Source organism: Macrotis lagotis, chromosome X, assembly GCF_037893015.1.
Source record: "Macrotis lagotis isolate mMagLag1 chromosome X, bilby.v1.9.chrom.fasta, whole genome shotgun sequence".
NCBI classification, from domain to species: domain Eukaryota; kingdom Metazoa; phylum Chordata; class Mammalia; order Peramelemorphia; family Peramelidae; genus Macrotis; species Macrotis lagotis.
In genome coordinates, this window is record NC_133666.1 from 122244230 (window position 1) to 122266996 (window position 22767).

At 36.7% G+C, this 22767-nt stretch overlaps 1 protein-coding gene across 3 annotated transcripts in view; it reads right to left on the reverse strand.

The window, feature by feature from the left end:
- The window catches only part of SYT17 (synaptotagmin 17), an 89586-nt gene that overhangs the window by 2300 nt on the left and 64519 nt on the right, over window positions 1-22767 (reverse strand). The gene's annotated exons all lie outside the window — the stretch shown is intronic.

Sequence of the window (22767 nt, forward strand, 5' to 3'; positions counted from 1 at the left end):
TTAAAAAAAAAGAATTAAGATATCAACAAGAAGAATTTAATTCCCTTAAGGTCAGGAACTACCTTCTTCCTAACTCAATCTTTAAAATGACAATTTGATAACAATACTGTATTTTAAAAATCAAATCCAGGGCTTCTTAACTGGAGTCAGTGAGTATTTTAAGCATATTTAGATAACAGTATTTTGATATAATTGTAAATTATTATCCCATGTCTTTTATTTTAAGCATTTAAAAACATTATTCTGAGAGGGCATCCATAGGCTCTACCAGACTATCAAAGGGTCTGTAATACAAAAATGGTTAAGTACTCGGGCCTAATCTATGTCATTGTTTTGTCTATAAATATTCCTATTTTCTCACATTGTTTTGTCAGAGTATGAGTTTTTTGAAGTTAAGGTTTCTGATCTATCTAACTTATGCTGAAAATGTGCAAGGTACAAGAAGTGTCTAATCTTTCATTTTTGATAATGGAGAATCACAAAATCATGAAATAGTAGAGCTGGAAGGGAATAAAAATTAATGACTTTCAAGATCTCTTCCAGCACTAAGTCTATGGTCTTATAACCTCTGTGACCACAGGGTTCAGCTCATTCTCACTGTAAATACACAAGGAGTCAGTCATGTTTAAAGAGTTCTAATGAGAGATAACATGTCACCTCTCAAGGCAACCCCTCCACTTTTGCTCCATGTGTCAGGAAGTTTTTTCCTTAGGACTTCGGATTTAGAGAGAAAAGGAACTTTTTGCAAGAGACCATGATGTCCTACCCCCTCATTTCACAGATGAGGAAACTGAGGCACAAACTTCTGTTAAAGGACTCAACCAGGTATAGCTAGTAAAAATCTAAAACAGGATTTAAACTGTCTTCCCAACTCCAAGCCAAGCACTCTTGTTGCTATTATTGTTATTTAGTGATGTCTGACTCCTTTTGACCCAATTTGAGTTTTCTTGGCAAATATACAAGAGTGGTTTAGTCATTTTTTTCTACAGTTCATTTGACACATGAGTAAACAGGCTTAAATGACTTGTCCAAGGTCACACGGCAAGATTTGAACTCAGCAAGATGCATCTTCATGACTTCCAATCTAGCTCTCTATTCACTGAGCTACCAAGCTTCCCCACACTCTTTTAAGCCTAAATTTGCTTCTCTGAAAATTTACTTCCATCTATTGTTTCTGGCTCTATCATTGGGGTCCAAAAAAAGTACAAATTTAATACAAATGATGATGATGATAATGATGATGATGATGATAGCTAACATTTCTAAAGCACTTATATTATTTTACAATTATTATTTCATTTGATCCTCACAATAACTGGGAGGGAGGTACTATTGTTAACCTCATTTTGAAGATGAGGAAACTGAGGCAAACAGGTCGAATGACTTGCATAGCTATTATGCCTGAGTAGGTATCAGGCAGAATTTGAACTCAGGTCTTCCCAAATGCAAAACAAATGTTCTATCTATAGTTATCACTTGACTGCGCCAATGACAAGAATTCTTCACACCTGAGTTTTAGCATAATACCCATAATTTAATTAGTCAGTTAGTCAATGAGCATTTCTTGAGAGCCAAGCAGAGATAAAATAAAGAAAAGCAAAAATAGACCCTTGCCCTCTAAGGGCTTCTATTCTAATGAAGAAATGATACTTCTCTTTAACCTGATTAACAAACCAAGCAACATAAGGACAGAAAAGTACCTTTCTGTCTGATCCACAGCTGACCCTCTCCTTGGAAGGTGCTATTCTTTTTAACTTCTGTGTGGATGGTGGGGGTGGAGGCAGAAAAAGAAAGTCCAGTAACATCTATTTAGTAGAAGTAGTTGGTTTCCTGTTAGGAGCCATTACCATTTATTTCTCTAATGCTTTGCAGGGAGGCCAGCACAAAACATTTTCTCAGGAAGATTTTCACTGTTAATACCCACATACATTTAATTTTCATCTTGAGAGCCTAATGAGATCATTAGCTTGATTTATCCTTAGAGTCATGTTAGCCCATTCTCTATCTGCACTATGGCATTCCTCATGATCCACTCCTCTCATGCGCACCCAGACTGTCTGGGTTATTAATGAGGGGCCATAGAATATGATGTATCACAGATTTACCCAGCATGAGCCAGGCAAATGTAGGATTGATCCCGGGAGGAATTCTGATGATCAAATAAACCAGCCAAAATATGCAGCTCTGATAGTAATGAAACCCTGGCCTTCCCCATGAGATCCACATCAAAGTCTATGAAATTATAAAAATGGAGAAATGAAATAACTAAAAATCAAACCACCCACCCACTCCCATCTCCATCCCCACCAAGAGGTTTAGAAAATAATCAAAACAAATAAATAAAAATAAAGATCTGAAGATAATCTCACAAAAATCATTAGTATGGTTGTGCTTTGATCATTGCAGTTAGAGCTGTGGGCTAAAATTATTGATAGGTATGCCTGGCTTACTTAAACTGATCATCTCCTAGAGAACATGAGATCATAGGAGTCTAGACACAGCTAGAAGGAACATCAGAGTTTATCAAGTCCAGTCCCTGGCAGTTAAATACCTTCTTATCCAAGGCCAAAGAGCTAGTGAATAGTCTTCCTGAGTCCAAGTCCAGAGTACTACCAACTACACTACAATATCTTGTTTTGATTCATAGAAAATATGAATGAGCTTCATTTTTTTAGGGTTTTTTTTGGCAAGGCAATGGGGTTAAGTGATTTGCCCAAGACCGCAGAATTAGGTAATTATTAAGTGCCTGAGGCCAAATTTGAACTCAGGTCCTCCTGACTCCAGGGCCAGTGCCTTATCCACTGTGCCACCTAGCTGCCCCAACCTTTATTTAAAAAAACATCTACTGTAAAAAAATTCAAACTTATATACTAGATTTTGGAGAGTGAGATAAGGAGGAGAAAAAGATTTGGAGAATGGGAAGAGAGATAGGATTTCAGTAGTATTAGGAATTCCCAGTGAGGCAACTCCCTTCACCCCAAGACTTATGCTATGTGTCAGTGGCAGAATTTGAAACTAAGTTTTCTGATTCTAGCATGAGTTCTCCATCCACAACCTGGTATCCCTCTCAACAAGGGAGATATTATTGTTCATCCTTCATAGTTGAAGAGGACCAATGCCATCACGATGCTGGGGTCAAGGAACAGTATGTCCGACTGTGACTGATCAAACCAATATGGGCTCAGAAGTCTCTACCATAAGTCAGGCACAAATATTCCACTCGAACATTTGGGATAGAGATGTCTCTAAAATTTGTGCATCTCACGTTTCTTTTGAACTACTGTAGTTTTACATTGCTCATAGAGCAAAACACCTTTTGTGATGCAGGCATGCTATGCTGGGTAGTACTGTGTCATTATCTCCCAGGTTCCACAATCAATACTAAAGTTCTTCAGAGGGAACTTAAGGGTCCTTGAACCACTTCTTCTGACTTCAGTGTAAGTGCTTGCTTTGTTCTCCATAAACTAGGCATAATGTTTTGTTTTGTTTTGCAAAAAAAAAGATCTGCTTTACTATAGGAGTTGTATAAACAGCCTTCCTTCTGAAAATGTAAAAAAAAAAAAATCAAGGGATTGATTTGATGGCCTCCAAGGTCCTTCCTGGTTCTAGATCTTTAATCCTCAAATTAGAAAATGATTCTATTTAGAAAAATTCCATTTCCACAGAATTATTTGCTGACAAATCTATCACAAAAAGTGAGGCAGTCTCAGAGGACTTCGCAGCTGTTGGGTAATATTCTAGAAAACAGTCATTCTGGAAACAATCTGGAAATAGCAATGCCCTATAAGCTGAATGCAAGTAAGCAATATAATATAACAGTCCCAAAACTCATGCTGTCTTGGGTTGTTTTGATAGACATTGATTTCAGAAATAGGGAAATACTACTGTCACTATATTCTACCTTCTTCAGACCTCTTCTTAAATACTGATTGCAATTCTGAACATCACAGTTTAAAAAAGACATTGGTAACCTGGAATTACACCCAAAGAGTTAATAAGCTACCTTTGATCCAGCAATACTACTATTAGGAGTGTTTCCCAAGATGATAAGGGAAAAAGGAAAAGGACCTGTATGTTCTAAAATATTTATAGTTGTTCTTTTTGTGGTGGCAAAGAACTAGAAATTTCCGGAAATGTATCAATTGGAGAATGGCTAAACAAGTTGTGGGACAGAATACTAATGTACTATAAGAAATGATGAACTCGATGGTTTTAGAAAAAACTTATACAAAATAAAGAGTGAAATGAGCAGAACCAAGAGAACGTTGTATATTGTTAACAACAATATTGTTTTAAACATAACTGTGAGCAACTGAGTCATTTTAACTATTAAAAATAACCAAATTATCTTAAAAGGACCTATGAAGATGCTATCTGTATCCAGAGAAGGGACTGATAAAAAGAAGTGTGTTTAGCATGGGGGGAAGGAGGGGAAAAAGAAAGTTACATCATTACTTTATTATATATGTAAAAGGAAAAGCAAGTTGCACATAATAGATTTCATTTCATATGCAATTCTCTTTTTTCTTTTTATACTTTGTTTTGGAAATGCTTGTTTTATTTCTTAAATTCAGAATTTACAGGGAGGCTAGGTGGTGCAGTGGATAAAGCACCAGCCCTGGAGTCAGGAGTACCTGGGTTCAAATCCGGTCTCAGACACTTAATAATTACCTAGCTGTGTGGCCTTGGGCAAGCCACTTAACCCCATTCGCCTTGCAAAAGAAAAACCTAAAAAAAATTCAGAATTTACAAAGAACTTCGGTAGACTGAGGAATGTCATGAGTAGGTCAACTAGAATGATGAAGGACAGTGAGTCCATGTCCTTTGAGGATTAAGTGAAGGATGTGGGAACAGATAGAGGAGACTCAAGTATGTACTATCTATGTTACCCTGGAAATGTCTTTTAACTGCTGCTTGCCTCAATTTCTTCAACTGTAAAATGGGGATAAGGGCAGGTAGGTGGCACAGTGAATATTATAGCTGGAGACAGGAAGACTCATCTTACTGAATTCAAATCCAGCCTCACACACCTTCTGGTCTGTGAACCTGAGCAAGTCATTTAACCCTCCTTGTCTCAGTTTCCTCATCTGGAAAATGAACTGGAAAAAAATGGCAAACTATTCCAGAATCTTTGCTAACCCCAAATGGAGTCACAAAGATTTGGAGATGACTGAAAAGAATAAACAACAACAAAATTCTTAGCACCTCCTTCCCAGGATTGTTTTGAGGATCAATGAGATAATATTTGTAAAGAACACTTTACATAGTGCCTGCCACCTAGCATGCTGTATAAATGATGAATGTGCAGACCTGTACCCAAAATAAGGCCAAGGGTTTTTGTACTCTCTACTACTTGGAAATAGGGCTGCAAGAAAAGCAGTCCAGGGCTCCCCTTCTCCAATCAAAAACAACAATTAACCTATGAAAGAGTAAGTGCTAGATGATTTATATAAGCATTAACCAAGTTCAAACTAGGGGTCTATCTGCTGAACTATGTCTAGTTCAGCAGTCCATTTGTAGGCAAACAGGAAAATCTTTATAGACTCACACATGCCTCTTTCAATCACTGTGAGGAACCAAGTCTGACTAATATGAGCAGTTTTCTATTCAAATGATTTGTCTGGAAGAATATTGCCATTAGCAGATCATTAACTGAAAGAGGGCAATAATAATGATTAGTTACTCTCAAACGTTAAGTCCTTTCATTTATTTTCAACAAATCTGTAAGCTAAACAGTTGTTAAGCTCTTTAAAATGGGAGGAGCCTGCATTTTCTACCACAATTTCCATCCTTCTGCTAGTCCGAACAGTTTGCCATCATCTATACATACCCTACACTTTTCCATTTCTGTGACTTTCCTCATGCCTTTTTGTGCTTACGTATTTTTAATTTTTTTTTATTGATTTAAGGCAATGGGGTTAAGTGACTTACCCAAGGTCACATAGCTAGGTAATTATTAAGTGTCTGAGCCCAGATTTGAACTCAGGTCATTCTGACTACAGGGCCAGTGCTCTATCCATTATGCCACCTAACTGTCCCTCTCCTCATGCCTCCTTTAATACCTTTCCTTCAAACCTAGGAGACTGCTTATAGACAATGGTATCCCCATTCAAGGGAAGGAAAACAAAACAAAATAAAACAAAACAAAAACCCTACAGAATCTGAATGAACACTACATTCACTTTTTAAAATTTTCTTTTATGTATTTCCTATCTCATGGTTTTCTTTCTTTTCCCCTTAATCCTAATTTCTCATACCAAAAATAACTAAACTGTAAACATGTTAAACACAAATGTGCATGTACAATATTCTCCTGACTGTTTGCCACTGAGGGGAAGGCAGTGGGAAGAGAAAGTGGAAGGAAATTATGTAACTTAAAAATATGCATATGTATGTAGATGAATATTGAAAAGCTTTCATAACACTTAATTGCAAAAATAAGATAAAATATCAATTTAAAAATACTTTTTCTAACTTTCTGACTGTTGAAAGTTTACTCATCTTTTAAAATCCAGCTCCTATGCTGCTTCCTTTTTGAAATCTTTCCTGATTCCTTCAGGTAATACTTTTTTCCTTTCCTTAAATCAATGGAAGAGTCATACATACCTGAGTATTGTGATTTTGGGGAATTATATTATCCTCAAATAAAGTAACAAGGAAAACATTCCAGGGAGGGGATGCTGTACTTGACTTGCAACAACAAAATAAATAAGAGTGATGCTACTTTAAAGAGGGGTTTCTACTATCTTAGAAATACAGGGAATTCTGATGAGACTAACCACTAAGAAATGTACTTCCCCACAGGAACAAACCTGACCTTTATTAACATCTCTGACACCAAGCATAGAAAACTTCCCAAATTTCTTTTCTATTACAAAAGGCCCATTGACTGTGTACTCTAAACAAGCTTAAAAAGCTATAAAAATCCAATCTCTATTTAGGAAGTTGAAGCTGCTACCAGTCCAAAAATTATTCCTCAGTTTAACTTGCTTTTGGATTCTCCACTCACAGACTTCATGACAGGTAAATATTCCCCTTCCATAGAAATTTCCACAAACAAATCTCACATCCTATCATGCATTCTAGTTATTTGTGTAGATGCTATATCTCCCTATTAGACAAAAAGCTCCAGGATGACAATATCTTATCTAACCTTTGTAGTTCCTGTAACATTTAGCACAGTCTTCTGCAATTAACAATCAACTTATATCCTTAAAACCCCTACAAAGTGCTAGGCACCATGCTATGGGCATTGGGAATATAAAGACAAAAAATGTAGTTCCTGCCCTCAAAAATCTTACATACTATCAAGTGATAATGTATACATAAATAAATATATTAAGAAGACCTTCAAAAAATAAGATAATTTGGGGAGGAAGGGAAGTAGTAGATAAGAAAGGATCAGGGAAGGTAATGCTTGAACTGAACCTCAAAAGAAACAAGGAAATTCTAAGAGATGGAGGTCAGGAGAGAATGTATTCCAAGCATAAGGGACAGATAAGATACAGAGGCAGAGAGAACAGTAAGAACAGTTTGGAAGGACCATATAGTGTGGAAAGGAAAAAAATAAATTAGGGCTAGATTGTTAAGAGCTTTAAATGCCAAACCAAAGGGTTTATATTTTATCCTAGACATAATAGGAAACTACTGAAATCTATAGAATCAGAGAATGACATAGTCCAATTAGTGGTTTAGGAAAATAATTTAGCATACCATTTAGGATGGATCTAGAGCCAGGTTGATCTGAGTTCAAATCTAGCTCAGACACTTGTTAGCTGCATGACTCTGGGCAAATCACTTACCTTTGGTCCTCCTCAGTTTCCTCATCTGTATAATCTCACAGGATTGTTATAAAGATCAAATAAGATAATATTTGTAAAGTTCTTTGCATAGTTTAAAATTTGATATGAATACAATCCACCTCCTCATCTTACAAATAATGAAATGATCCAGACATTTTCTCTGCTTGTGCCCCATGCTAGAATGTTCTCTCTCATCTCATCTCAGTCTATCTTCCTTGTCTTCTTCAAGTCTCAACTAAGATCCCTTCTCCAATCCCTCCTAATTCCAGTGCCTGTGCTCTTTTTACTACTTCCTGCTTACTCTGCATGTTTGTATATATTTATTTACTTGTTGTTACCCCCAATAGAAGAGTAGCTCCTTGAGGACAGGGACTGCCTCTTGCCTTTTTTTTATCCCTATCACTAAGCACAATGCCTAGTGTCTTGCTGTTGTTCAGCCATACTTGAATCTTTGTGACCCCATGTGGGGAAATCTTTTACAGCTGATTGTCCTAACTTATTACTGTGTGATGTTTTCCTGGTTCTGCTCACTTCACTTTTCATCAGTTCATATAACTCTTCCCAGGTTTTCTTTTTAAATCATCCTGCTCATCATTTGTTAAAGCACAATAATATTCTATCACAATCATATAGTACAATTTGTTCAACCATTCCCCAATTGATAGACAGTTTCTCAATCTCCAATTCTTTACCACCACAAAAATAGCTGCTAGAAACATTTTTGCAAAAATAGGTCCTTTTTTTCTTTGATCTCTTTGGGATAGTCAAAGGGTATGTACAGTCTGATTTCTCCTTGGGCATACTTCCAAATTGTTCTCCAGAATGTTGGACTAGTTCAACTCCACCAACAGTGCATTAGTGTCCTAATTTTTTCATATTCCCTCCAGTATTTGTCATTTTTCCTTTTGTGTCATGTTAGTTAATCTAGTAAATTTGAGAGTTGTTTTAATTTGCATTCCAATTATGATCAGTATTGATTTAGATTTTAGAGCATTTTTCATGTGCCTGTTACAGAGCTTTGATTTCTTCTTCTGAAACTCAATTGTTCATATATATATATATATATATATATATATATATATATACATATATAAAATATATGTATATATATATATAAAATCTTCTTTGATCAGTTTTCTTCTAAGGAATGGCTCTTACTTTTGTAAATTTGCCTCAGTTTTGTCACATTTTTTTTTACATAATAATCACAAACTCTGTCAACAGGTTTCCTAAGTCATAGCATCTGAAATAGTATTTAACAGGTTAAAGGAGACTGCTATAGATATGGGAAATGTCATATAGTGAGGAAAGAGACAGAAACGCTATTTAAAAACCCAGAAACTTAAAAAAGCATGAAAATCATGGAGCCAGTAGGGTCAAGTAATAGAGTTTCAAAATCATCTATAAATCTGAATAGTTCCTAAGGGCAATAATACTGTATAATAACTGATTTTTATATGATGAACATAAAGCAGGAAAGGATAAATTATGGTCAAGATACCCTGTTTAAGTAGGCAAGGAAGAGTCTCTGCCTGCTGAGGAACCCAGTGCTGACAGTCAGAGATATTATCTGTACATGTTATCTTCTCTACTACAAGGTATGTTCCCTGAGAGGAGACAACTATTTCATTTTTGTCTTTGCATCACATAATAGTCACTGAACAAATACTTGTTGAGTGATTTTTTTAAAAGGCAGGAAAACTAGTCATTTATTTTATTTTATTTTTTGCAAGGCAAATGGGGTTAAGTGGCTTGCCCAAGGCCACACAGCTAGGTAATTATTAAGTGTCTGAGACCAGATTTGAACCCAGGTACTCCTGACTCCAAGGCCGGTGCTTTATCCACTACGCCACCTAGCCGCCCCTAATCCTATATTTTAAAGATATTTTCGTTAAAATGTTTTAAGATATTTTGTTTCTGAACTTAAAGAGGAAAACATCAGTTTTCTGGAAGTTAATTTGAATGGGGTAACTCATTAGAATGTAAATTTTTTTTTAGGTTTTTACAAGACAAATTGGGTTTTAAGTGGCTTGCCCAAGACCACACAGCTAGGTAATTATTAAGTGTCTGAGGCCAGATTTGAACTCAGATACTCCTGACTCTAGGGCCGGTGCTCTATCCACTGCATCACCTAGCCGCCCCAGAATATAGATTTCTTAAAGAGAGGAATATTTATACTCTCTGTAGATGCTTAATAATTGCTTATTGAATTGAATTAAATTTCTGTATGTCAATTAACAAAGAATAGTTACTGAATATCTGGGAAGTATAAATGAAAAAGGAAGAGATTCAGGTTTTTTTTAAATAAAAATGTAAAGAGAAATGATATGACAGTAATATCAATGACTTCCCATCATCTTACAGACTACTTCCTCAGAGTGTAACAGTCATCTAAGTCCATGTGAATATGCTTCCAGAAGTCCTTCTCATTCTTTATTCTTGTTTTGGGAAAAAAAAAAGTTAAAAACTCTGAAGAAGGTTGATGAGTCTAAGTTGATATGGACAGGATGAAGTCTGCTTTGTTGGAGGGAACACATACATTGATGAGGTTAATGATCTCCTTTTGATGCAGCTGATGTCTTCATACAAACCCTCAAAGGTGTTTAAGAAAAAAAAAGTATTTGATTTTTGATCTCTAACCAAGATAGCATTTAAGAATCATCTCATATATCTGTTTCTATGGTGCTCATCACCATGGCATTTCAGAGCTCAGACAAACAGTCTTGGCAAAACAAATGCAAACACATGAAGAAAATGTTTTGCAGGATTCTTGGCCCTAGAAACTGACATTTGAGAGAATGGTGAAAGATAACTTTTCTAATCACAGATTCTATATTCCATGAGCAAGAGTCATAAGAAAGTTAAGGCTTTCACATATTTTTCTGTGTTTAAAAAAAAGCCAGTTCTTGAATGCAAGAGCTGAATTGCTTTTGGTTGCTAATTGACATTTATAAGCAAAATTAGAAGAGTTGGAATGTGGGTGTAATAAACATTCAAAATAAGAATAAGATCTTTGAAGATTTCAGCAGATTGTACTGGTAACACATATCTTATGTTTCATTCACTGTGTGATATTTTGTCCTTAGGTATGGCTTTAAATGCCCACTCCCTAAGCCAGTTTCTTTTTTGAACTTTATCCAAAAGTGACAGTCAGTTTCAAAGATACAATGTAGGATAGATTGACCATAAACAACCTCTAAAATCTCCCTTCTTATTTGTTATCTTGGGGTGGTATCAGTCATTCTCTAGTTCAGATCCAATGCTACATCAGAAATCATATCAAAGAGAGAACCTGAATACATATGCGGTTTGTCACCCTCACCACCACCACCACGGGGCAGTTAACGTACACTTGCAGCAGAAATACACCCAGCAATACTGCTAGTAGGTCCATATCTCCCATAAGAGATCAAAGTGAAGAAGAAAAATACTCAAATGTATGAAATTATCTATAGTAATTCTTTTCCTAGTGGCAAAGAATTGAAAACTGAGGGAATACCCTTTAAATAAGGAATGGCTGAAAAAGTTAAAGCATGTGAATGTGATGGAATACAATTTTAAGAAATATAATATATATTATATAATATATAATATTTTAAGAAATAATCAAAGGAGTGATTTCAGAAAAACCTGGAAAGACTGTGTGAACTGATAACAAATGGAAAGGAGAAAAACTAGGAAAACAATGTATGTTATAACAGCAACATTGTAAAGATAATCAACTTTGAATGATTTAGTAACTCTGATCAAAACAATGACCAACCACAGTTTCAAAGGAATTGTGCTACAGGTAGAGAACTGATGGGACTCAAAAGTACAGATTTAAGCCTATTTTCTTTTTCCTTTTTTTGGACAGAATTAATGCAGAGTTTTGTTTTGCATGACTATACATATTTGTAACAAGTTTTGTTTTTCTTGCCTTCTCAAGGCAAGGGAGGCAAAGAATTTGCAAGTGAAAATAAAATGAAATTAAACTGAATTTAAAAAATGCATGTCAGGGTAAATGTGCTTGTAGATGGACCAAGAGATCAATTTAGGGACCTGAATCCCAAATTCTTATGAAGAAGAGTGGAGGTTTTTAATTTCTCAGGCAATAGGGCCCCAGATTCTTAGTCTTTGATCCACAGAAGCTTTAGGAACAAGAAGGAGAGTGGGGGGGGAGAGAGAGAGAGAGGGAACGAGGAATGATTCTTTAGCTATTCTCAAAGGAAGTTTACCTTCTAGGAGGAACCTGAACCACAAGATGGCACTATGAGTCTTGGGGAGATGTGTAGGAGAGTAAGTTAAACAGTTGCTCAACAACATCTAGTTCAGTTTCCTTCCAAAGGGGGCTATTTGAATGCTTTCTCTATTTCGGTATCTGTACATGGGACTCAAGGAGGCTTATGGCCTCTTCTGAGGGTGAAATAAAGATGTTCTGCACCTGATAGGCAGGTGTAAACTTGAATTCTTGTATGAGAGCTGGGGAATTCTTGTACCTACTTTGGGGGAAAGTGATACATTCCATGGAATGTACTTTCCTAGAATAAATCTATGTGGGGACAACAAGCCAAAGAAAAGAAATAATAGGGGCAGCTAGGTGGTACTTAGGAGGACTTGAGTTCAAATATGACTTTAGACACTTGATATTTATTAGCTGTGTGATCTTAGACAAGTCACTTAACCCATTGTTTTGCAAAAAAATAAACAAAGGAGAAAAAACAGAAAAGATAAATGGAATTCTGGGGGTCATTTCCCCAAGCTCCCAGAGTTCAATGGTGATAATGGATTACCTATCTCAGACAAAGAATTTCAACAAATAGCATGGACTTTGGAGTTAAGAGAAACCTTAAGAGATGTTCCCTTAGCATAAGTATGAAATTGTCACTCTACTCTTCAAGAATCTTCAAGCAATAGGGATTGCTTCTGGGAAAATTACAAACATCTCAGCTTGACATCAAAAACCTATCACTATTGATTTCATTTTCTCTTCCAGTTTCCTTGAATATTGCTTCTCTTCACCTATTCCACATCCTTGCCAAATTAGCCTACTACTTTAAGGAACACCCCATGGACAGTGTTTTATTTCTTACCTCCCTCTTCTACTTTGGCAGCTTTGCCAGGGATGGATTCTTCCCTCACCTCCACATCCTAGTCTCTTTAGCATCCTTCAAAGTTCCTTCAAAGCTCAACCCAGGTATAATCTCACTGGCAAACCTTTCCTGACCACCACTCCCAAATTGTTAATCATTTCTCTCTTCCTCCTCAAATTGTCTTATACACACTATACTTGTTGACATGTTATAATTCTCCCATATAATGGAAGCTCCTTGAAGAAAGGATATTTTTATCTTTGTAACCCCAGAACTCAGCACAAGACTCTGTCAAGCAGTAGGGTACTTTTAGAATTGGATGGTTCTGCAAATTTATAAGTTCCCTGCCCCTCATCCCACTCCATCCCTAGGCAGCTGAGTGGTGCCCTTCATAGGGCACTACCTGGGCAAGTTATGTCACTTCTGCCTCAGTTTCCTCAATTTAAAAATGACTATAATATGAATACCTATTTCACAAGGTTGTGAAGAACAATTAATATAATATTTGAAAAGAAGAATTTAGAATTTAGTCTGGCACATAGCCTGGTACTTAATAAATGATTGTCCTTTCCCTTTGCTTTCTTAATCTTAGAGCATAATGACTCAAATTTTCTCTCCTTTTGGAAAACTCCAATATACTATAGGCTTGATGAGAAAGATTCCTTTCCCTAATGAGTTTAGTCTTTCCTTCCTAAAAGCTATTAGCTGCCTCAGGCTTCCTTTTAAAATAAATTTAGATTAAGTACTTGACTTGACTGGCACTGTTTCTTGAACTTTTTCAGCCTATTCTGGGAATCCACACAGTAGGTGCTGTGGCACTAACTATCCTCTAGAGCCAGATGCTCTAACAACCTCTGGTAGTAATTTATTTTTTGTTCCTATGGTATTTCATTTATCTTTAGCCTTCAGAAAATCTGATGATCATAATTAGCAAAGAATTACAGTATGGAGGTGATTCATTGAACTAAGAAATATTTCATTGTTCCTTAGCCCATTGTTCAGTTACACATAGTAGGCACTTAATAAATTCTTATTCCCTTCTTCTTCCATTGTTCTCTCACTTAATTCCAAACAAAAATCTTCACTCTTCTGTACCTAGCTGGGAATTCAACTAGTTGCTCTCTATGAAATTTTTTGTTTATATGGAAAGACTTGCATTAACTGATGCTGAATGAAGGGAGCAAAACCAGGAAAACATTGTATATATTAATGGCAAGATTGTGAAATGAATCAATTATTTGGAAGCAACTTCTCTCAACAAATCGGTGATCAAGTGTAATTCTGAAAGACTTGTGATGGAAAATACCATTCACCTCCAAAGAGAAAACTATGGAATCTGATTGCACGGAAAAATACTATATTCACTTTTTAAAACTTTTCTTTCTGACCGTTTTCTTTCTCCTTAGTTCTAATTCTTCTTTCACAACATGACTAATACAGAAATGTGTTAAATATGATTGTACATGTACAATTTATTTTTTTAGGGGTTTTTTTTTTTGGCAAGGCAATGAGTTTAAGTGACTTGCCCAAGGCCACACAGCTAGGTAATTATTAGGTGTCTGAGGCCGAATTTGAACTCAGGTACTCCTGACTCCAGGCCAGTGCTCTATCCACTGCGCCTCCTAGCTGCCCCTTAGGTGTACAATTTATATCAGATTGTTCACTACCATGGGGAGGGGAGAGAAAGGAGAAAGTGGCAGAAAAATGTGGAACTCATAAGCTTGAAAATGGATGAATGTTGAAAACTAACTTTGTATGTAATTGGCAAATAAATCAATAATTTTTTAGAAAAGAATTTTGGCTTATTGGTAAAGGCAAACAGATGTCCAATGAATTTAAATTATTCCACATCTGTCTATCATAGCTAGAAAAATTGAAAGAAAAGAATGGGTAGAAGTAGCTGGATAATATCCAGGGTAAATAACTTTAAGAATTTAGATAATTTAGCTGTGTGGCCTTGGGCAAGCCACTTAACCCCATTGCCTTGCAAAATACTAAGAAAAAAAAGGATTTAGATAATTGACAATAATACACACACACACACACACACACACACACACACACACACACATATATACATACACACACATATATAGCATGGAACAGAAAAAAAGTAGAGGGGAGCAGGCATTGTATAAATGGCAAATATATACTCTAGTGGGGATTTTTGGACAGTAAGGTGGCATAGTGGATAGAGGGTCAGGTCTGAAGTCAGGAAGACTCAACTTTCTGAGTTCAAATCTAGCCTCAGATACTAGCAGTCTGACCCTGGGCAAGTCATTTTGCCCTCTTTGTCTCAGTTTCCTCATCTGGAAAATAAGCTGGAGAAGGAAATGGAAAACCACTCCAATATTTTTTCCAAAAAAAAACTCCAAATGGAATCATGACTGAAAAAATCATTGAACTACAAATCTACAAGGTTCTATGCAACTCTATGTGCAGTAGAGCTACAATTAGATCAAGAGAATCTTTGTTCTCAAGAAGTTTCCATTCCAATAAGTGGGAGGCTCATATAGGAGGTTTTTAGATGCAGTTCACTTGGAAAGGCCTCATGGTCCCTAAAATTCCAGAGGACTCAAAAGGAAACATGCTACCCATCTCCTGATAGAAAGGTGATGAACTTACAGATCAAGTAATACACAACACACATACACATAATATTATCATGTGTATTGGAACACAGCTAATGTAGAAATTTATTTTGCTTGACTATACATGTTTTATAACAAGAGTTTGGGTTTTTTGCTTTCTCAGTGGTGAAGCAGGGCAAGAAGCAAGGAGGATGAAGAAAAGATGGATCTTCATTTGAAAATTTTAAAAATTTAATTTGAAATTATTTTCTAAAAATGAGAAAAGAAAACTATTGTGGTCCTTATGGTCCAGGGGCAATACAAATGCTAACATTTCTTCATTAAGGTCATTTCTATTCATAAAACCATATCAACTTCCTTTGTTGAGTCACTTGATGATGCCAAAGACATTAATGGCAAGGTCTTTCTTTTTATGGTAGCTGTGACTACTGAAGAGGCAGGAACTACATCAATTATAAGGGCAGTGGATAGGTTGTATCACCACCAGATGGTCAATATTACTCCTGAGGATCTTACCTACATAAGTACATAGTCAAAGGGTTGGTGCTTGTGCAGCACTTTATCCATAACAGTCCTATTCTCCTCTAGGATGGCTGCAAGAGCTAAACTGGAAACAGGGCCATGGTTGGGAAGACACTTCTTCAAGGATTTGGGCTCAGGGTCTTGAGCTGTTTTCACTGTAGTTTGAGGAGAGATGATGGTCAAGGTGAGTTGTTCCCCACCTCCCCTACATGCAATTTCCTAGAGAACTAGACTAGTTTGCCTTCCCCTTCAGAGGTAGTTGGTCAGTAATAGATCTTGTTATTAGTGGGGCTCTGTGTACAAATTGTCCCCATACTTCCACAATAAAATGTAAGCTTCTTGAGAATAGACAGTTCCTTTTTTTGTCTTTGAATTTCTAGTTCTTAGCACATGATATCTGATATATCAGAGCTAAATAAGTGCTGAGTGAATGAATTATATAAAGATGAACAAGTGAACTGCAATGTTTCTTCCCTTCCCCAACCCTCACCTAAACTGAAGCAATATCAACTTTCCTGGAGGACAGACACTGGTTTGACTTAATACCCCCAGGCAAATATATACAAGAAAACAGCATCATTATTTCTGACATATGGATAAGTCTAGAGAGTGGTAGTCATCCAGTCACCGCAACTCAAACCAACACTGAAATTTGCCAGGTGCTATCTGGATTTCCCTGCACTCAAGGATGAATCTTCAAGTGACCTAAATAGTTAAATTTATTGAACACTTGTAACTTCCAGAGCCATTCAAGAAAAATTCTCTAGACTAAGCAAGTCATCTGGGGTCTTGGATGGGCTGCATTTTCTTTGCTGACATTTTTCAGAAAATAAAGTAATAATGGTAATACCTTATCTTTTCATGAAACTTTCATGTACCACATTTGATTCCCCACAAGTCCATTCACTATCCTATTTACCACAGAGCCTTTTCTAAATATGTCCATCCCTACTCATACCGCCCATTCCCTCATTCCCTTCACCATCTCGGCTGAGAATCCTGCCTCTTATTTCACTGAAAATTTGAAGTTATTCCCTTAGAGGTCACTCTTCTCTCTTCCTCTTCGTCTCAAATCATTCAAGTACCCTTCCTTACTATCTCTTCCTTCAAGTGGTAAAGACAATGGGCCTCACCAGAAGAACCCAAAGATGAAAGCAGGCAGTTTTCACACAATTATATATCTTAAGCAAACCATATGTCGTATTTGAAAACTGACCTCATACTCGTCAATCAGTTTTTTTGTCCCTTTGATTGAATACAAGCACTTGTGGAGGGGGTGGGGAAAGAGAAGCCTCTTTTTTTCTGATTTCAGGGAATTGCACATGTTTACTCTCTCCATTCCCAACTCAGAAAGTCCCTAATCTTTCTTCTGATTCGAAACTAAATTATCTAATCTTGTAATTTTTTTTAGTATTTTTTGTGATCCTATTTAGAGTTTTCTTGGAAAAGAGACTGGAATGGTCTATCATTTCTTCTTATCTCATTTTTCAGATGAGGAAACTGAGACAAACAAGTTAAGTGACTTGCCTAGGGTAACACACCTAATTAAGGGTCTGATGCTGGATTTGAACTCAGATCTCCTTGACTACAGGAAATTGACAATATGGATAACTGACCTCCGTTGTATTCCATACAAGAGGGGACTCAGCATGCATGTCTTTCTGCTATCTCTTATAATAAATTAAGCTACTATTCAAATCTTTTGGAGCCATGAATGATAGTTGACATAATGCATGAAAATCAATCTCTCCCTCTATATTTGGGGTCCAATGACAAGCTGAGGAGACCTGGTCTTGATTTGTTATATAATTGGTATACGTTGATTAATAAATTGATATGCTCAGAAGCATAAATCTTTGTTTCCTCAGTTATATCAGATTTCATCCATCACAACAGTAAGTATTTAATAAAAGTTTGTTGAGTAATTATACTGGGTATCAAGAAGAACAGCTACAGATTTTAAAAACTTCACCCAAATGGCCCCAAAGAAGCACAGAGGACCCAAGGTACTGTTGAGAGCAAAAACTAGAGGCTCTTCTATAAGGCATGAAGGACAGAAGTTGGGAGAGGGAAACAGATTGACCCCAACCCAATCTGATATTGAAAACTGAAACCTGATTGGGAGATGAGAAGGGCAATGTGCTTCTTGAGGTCAAAAATCAGTTGAAACAGTAGTACCAGGGAATGACCCTTGTATGGCCCTGTTTTAAGCTTAGATGCAAGGAGGCTCCATATCTCCAGTCAAGACAAGGGACATCTAGACAAAGGTCCATCTAGACCCCTATAATCTGGATAGCCTCAGAAGACTGAGGAGCTATTCTTTGAGTCACTACTTGCTAGGAACTACCAAAAAGTGATAACTCATATTTAGACACTTGTTCATCCTTTTCAAAACATTTTCCTCATTAAATTGTGAGCTCCTGTAGAGTATGGCCTATCTTTCACCTTTTCTTGAATCTTTGGGGCTTGACACATCATAGATACTTAATAAGGCTTCTTTATTGATTGATTAATTAATATTTATTGACTGACCACACAAGAGAAAGGTTTAAGATATGTTGTTATCCTGCTTTGGCAGATAATGAATTTAATATAGAGAGTTGCATTGAGTTAGTTGTCCAAGGTCACACAGCCAAGTCAACAGCAAAATGTCAGTCAATAAGCACTGATTGCAAAGCACTGAGGATACAGAGAAAGGCAAAAAAAGTACAATAAAACACATAGGGAAGATGCATTATGCAGAATCATCCCACCTAAATAATTGATTTTCCTTTATTTGTCAAGAAAACAAAACAAACAAAACATCACCCTAAGAATTCCTTTTAAAACCTCCTAAGTGTTTGATCCAGTGACTACTTTAAGACCTTCTCAGTCCATTGAGCTCATGTGTTCAGTTCTGTAATAGATCCTGAAAACTAGACTCTGCTTGAGAACAACATATTTTTATCTGAACAAGTCTTTATAGCTGAGTGGCTTGGAAAATCAGCAGGACCTATTAGGATTTTTTTTTCTCCTGTTTTTTTTCTATCCCATTTTAAATGCAAAGCAGCCATCTCTTTCTCCTAAAGAACCCATACAAAAGCCAGGGTGCAGGTGTTGAAATGATAGAAGTGATAAAACAAAGACATTTTAGAGACAATTATGGCATCATGATGTGGGGCTAAATATAAGTAACCATGAATGTGGCTGTCCTTGGCAGGCTGAGAAAAGCCAAATCTGAAATGGGATTACAGCTCATTAAGAAGCCCATTGTATATTCCTACTGCCACTTAAAATGCATTTGAGCTTCACCTTGGCCACTCACAGGATCTTGAAAGTTATTTGTAAAGCAAAGTCCATTGTAATAACTTCCAAAGGACTAAATGAATCCTTTCATTATACTGAACAGCAGCACATGTCACAATGAAAAGAGACAAGAAGATATGTGTGTGCATCAGCTTTAACAGTGATGTCTGAGGACAGCTAGGTGGTGTGGTGGATAGAGCCTTAGCCCTGGAGTCAGGAGGACCTGAGTTCAAATGTGACCTCAGACACTAAAGAATTGCCTAGCTGTGTGACCTTAGGCAAGTGACTTTAACCCCATTGCCTCCCCCCCCCCCCAAAAAAAAGTGATGTCTGGTTCAGCCAACTGTTTCCAAGTATGAATTTGGCCACCTCAACTCATCTGGGCTTAAATTTCCTTATCTGATGGGATGGATTCATTTATCTCCAAGATCCTTTTTACTTACTAAGTTATTATAGCAATATTTGATAAATCTATATTAGTGAAATTTGAATTAAATTTCTATCTTTTCTCTTATATGTCCCTCTACTCTCCACTCACTCATAGTCACAAATTTAGTTTAGTTTCCCATTGACTATTTAAAGAAAATTGATTACCCTGCCTTGTCTCACCCAATGCACATACTTTATTCAGTCATCAAAATTATTTTCCTAAAACTTGTCTTCCTACCCCAAGTCAATAAATCCCAGTGTCTTCCTATTGTCTATAGAATCAAATATAGACTCCTCTGTTGATATCTAAAGCTCCTTATGACCTGACTTCTTCCCTCCTCATTCTTCTCTTTATATTTGACTCCCCTCCTTCACATTCTTCTGTCCAGTTATGCCAGCCCATTTGCTATTCCTCATATACAACATTGCATTGCTTGTTCTTATGCCTTTTTCCTGGTTTCTCTCCATGTTTGGAAGTCTTTCCCTCTTTCCCTCTACTTCTCAGATTCCCTGTCTTCCTTCAATTCTCAACTGAAATCCTACCTTCTCTAAGAGGACTTTCTCAGTATGATGCAGCTAATGCCCTCCCTTCTCATACCTTCATCTCCTCTATACAGTTATTCATTCAACATCATGAACTTTCTCCATCAAGGTTACAATATATCTCAGGTCGACATAAGAATTAAATGGGAATTTTGGAAGAGTTTTGTGGAAACTATAGACAACACAAAGGCTAGCAGATGACACAGAGCTTATGACTCAAATTTTACAATAACTCCGTAAAAGAAAAAAGGGTCAAAATAATTTTACACAGATTTTCCAGATCGCCAGTAAAGGAAGGAGGGTACTGCACCAATGTAGAAGTCATTTATATGTTGGCTCCCCTATTAGAATGTAAGTTCCTTGAAAGCAGGGACTATTACTGCTGTTATTCAAAAGTTCAGCACTTAGCAAAGGATAAAATTGGGCAATACTGATATAATCTCCCACCTAGGGAGCCTAGGAGACTAGGAAGGCTACTTTAGAAAAGTCGTTTTGATACACAATGGAATGCCTTGGGGAAGTTAGGAGGATGCAGAAGCATCCTAAAAAGGGTCATGGTCTTTTAGCCATATATGAAGAGGAATCTTTTTAATCAGGTGCATAGCCAGAACAAGAGATATTCAAAAGACTAGTTGACCCTTTTTAGGCTGCTGTCTTCCAATCTGTCAGCATTCAGGTGAGAGAAAAGAATCAGTGCTTAAAGAGAGAGAAACCCTCCCTTTCTGTAACACAGGAGGCCTGATTATGGACCTTGGTCCTTTGTCTCTCTTGTTTCAGGTACAGGAGAATGGTGTTTGAGATCTGGGAGTGGAGCCCTGGCCAGGATTTGAAGCCGGTTCAGTATAGAGGCACTAAGGAAGGGGCAGGAATGTATGGGATGCAGCTAATATAGGTAGTTAGGCAGAAAAGATGCTTCATTGGGTAATGAACTTGGTGGAACTAAGGCTATATAGCCCACTTTCCTCAGAATGAATAGTATAAAAAAGAGTGTACCTCCCTGTACCTAAGAACCCTGTGGAACTAATATAGCCTAGTTCTGGGAGAGTGAGACCATAGGACTTTCCTCACAAGCATTTAATAAATGGCCCTCATGGACTGACTCCTAAGTGGATCACTACCTAGCCAGGGCTTAGAAATGAAGAGATTTTTGTGATGATTAAAACTCTCCCTAGGTGATGAGCTGGTCAATCATCTCAAGTCCCACACCTGGGAAGCAATATCTGAAGAAAAATCAGATAATTGTAATAGCTGATGTTTATTTATATTTTACTTTCATCCAGGTACCAACATAAGATTTCCCTTGCTCTATTAGATCTTGAGCTCCCCATTACCTCTCAAATCAAATAGAATCTGTTCTGTGTAGCATTTCAAGTTTTTCACAAATTGATTTTAACTTTCCTTCTCTGTTTTATTATACATTACTTCCCTTTATGAATTCTATGGCCCAGTTAACTGATTCTTCTTGCTCCCCATCTCTCCCAATGCCACACAAACTGCTGCTCATGTATTGAACCCCTGTCACCTATGTGTGATAATAAATAAACCTTTATTCAGTAACTTGATTGGGTCAAGCACTAGGGATATAAAGAAATGGGGAAAAAAAGTCCCTGCTCTCAAGAAGCTCCCAGTGTAATAATAAGAAAAAATATATAAATAACTGTGGGCAAAAAGAGGATAGTTAGGTGGCACAATGGATAGAGTATCCATCCTGGAGTCAGGAAGATTCACCTTTGTGAGTTCAAATCTGGTCTCAGATACTTACTATGTGACTGTGGGCAAGTCATTTCACCTCTTTGCCTCAGTTTCCTCATCTGGAAAATGAGGAGAAAGAAATGGCAAACCACTCCAGTATCTTTGCCAAGAAAAACCCCAAACAGATTCATAAAGAATTGGACACAACTAAAACAATAAAAATGGACAAACAAGATATAGATTGGACAAATTAGATGTAATCAACAAAGGGAAGGTACTACAATTAAGAGAGACTGGGAAGGTTGTTCAGTTGATAGAACTCTAGATCTGGAATCAAGAAGACCTGGGTTAAAATCCAGTCTAGAATACTTCTAGTTGTGTGTGACCCTGGAAAAGTCACTTAATCTCATTTTCCACACCTGTAAAATGGCACCTACTTACCAAGTCATTATGAGGATCAAATGAGATAAGTGTAAAGCATAAAGCTCAGTGCCTGGCCCATAGTAAATGCTATTTAACTATTAACTATTATTATAAAGTCTAAATTTTTTTAGTTTACTTCAGACCTCAGCTCAGGTATTATTTTTTATCTGAGGTCTTTCCAGATTCCTTCATCTTTTTAAGTCTCTCTCCTTACTGGAAATTAATAATAGTAGCTAATAATACTGATTGCTTGCATTTATACAGCATGTCAAGGTTTGCAAATCACTTTACAAATATTTCATTAAATCTTTAAAACAAACCTGGGAGGTAAGCATTATTATTATTTTCATTTTACTGATAAATTAACTGAGGCAGAGGTTAAATAACTTCCAGGGTCAAACAGCTAGT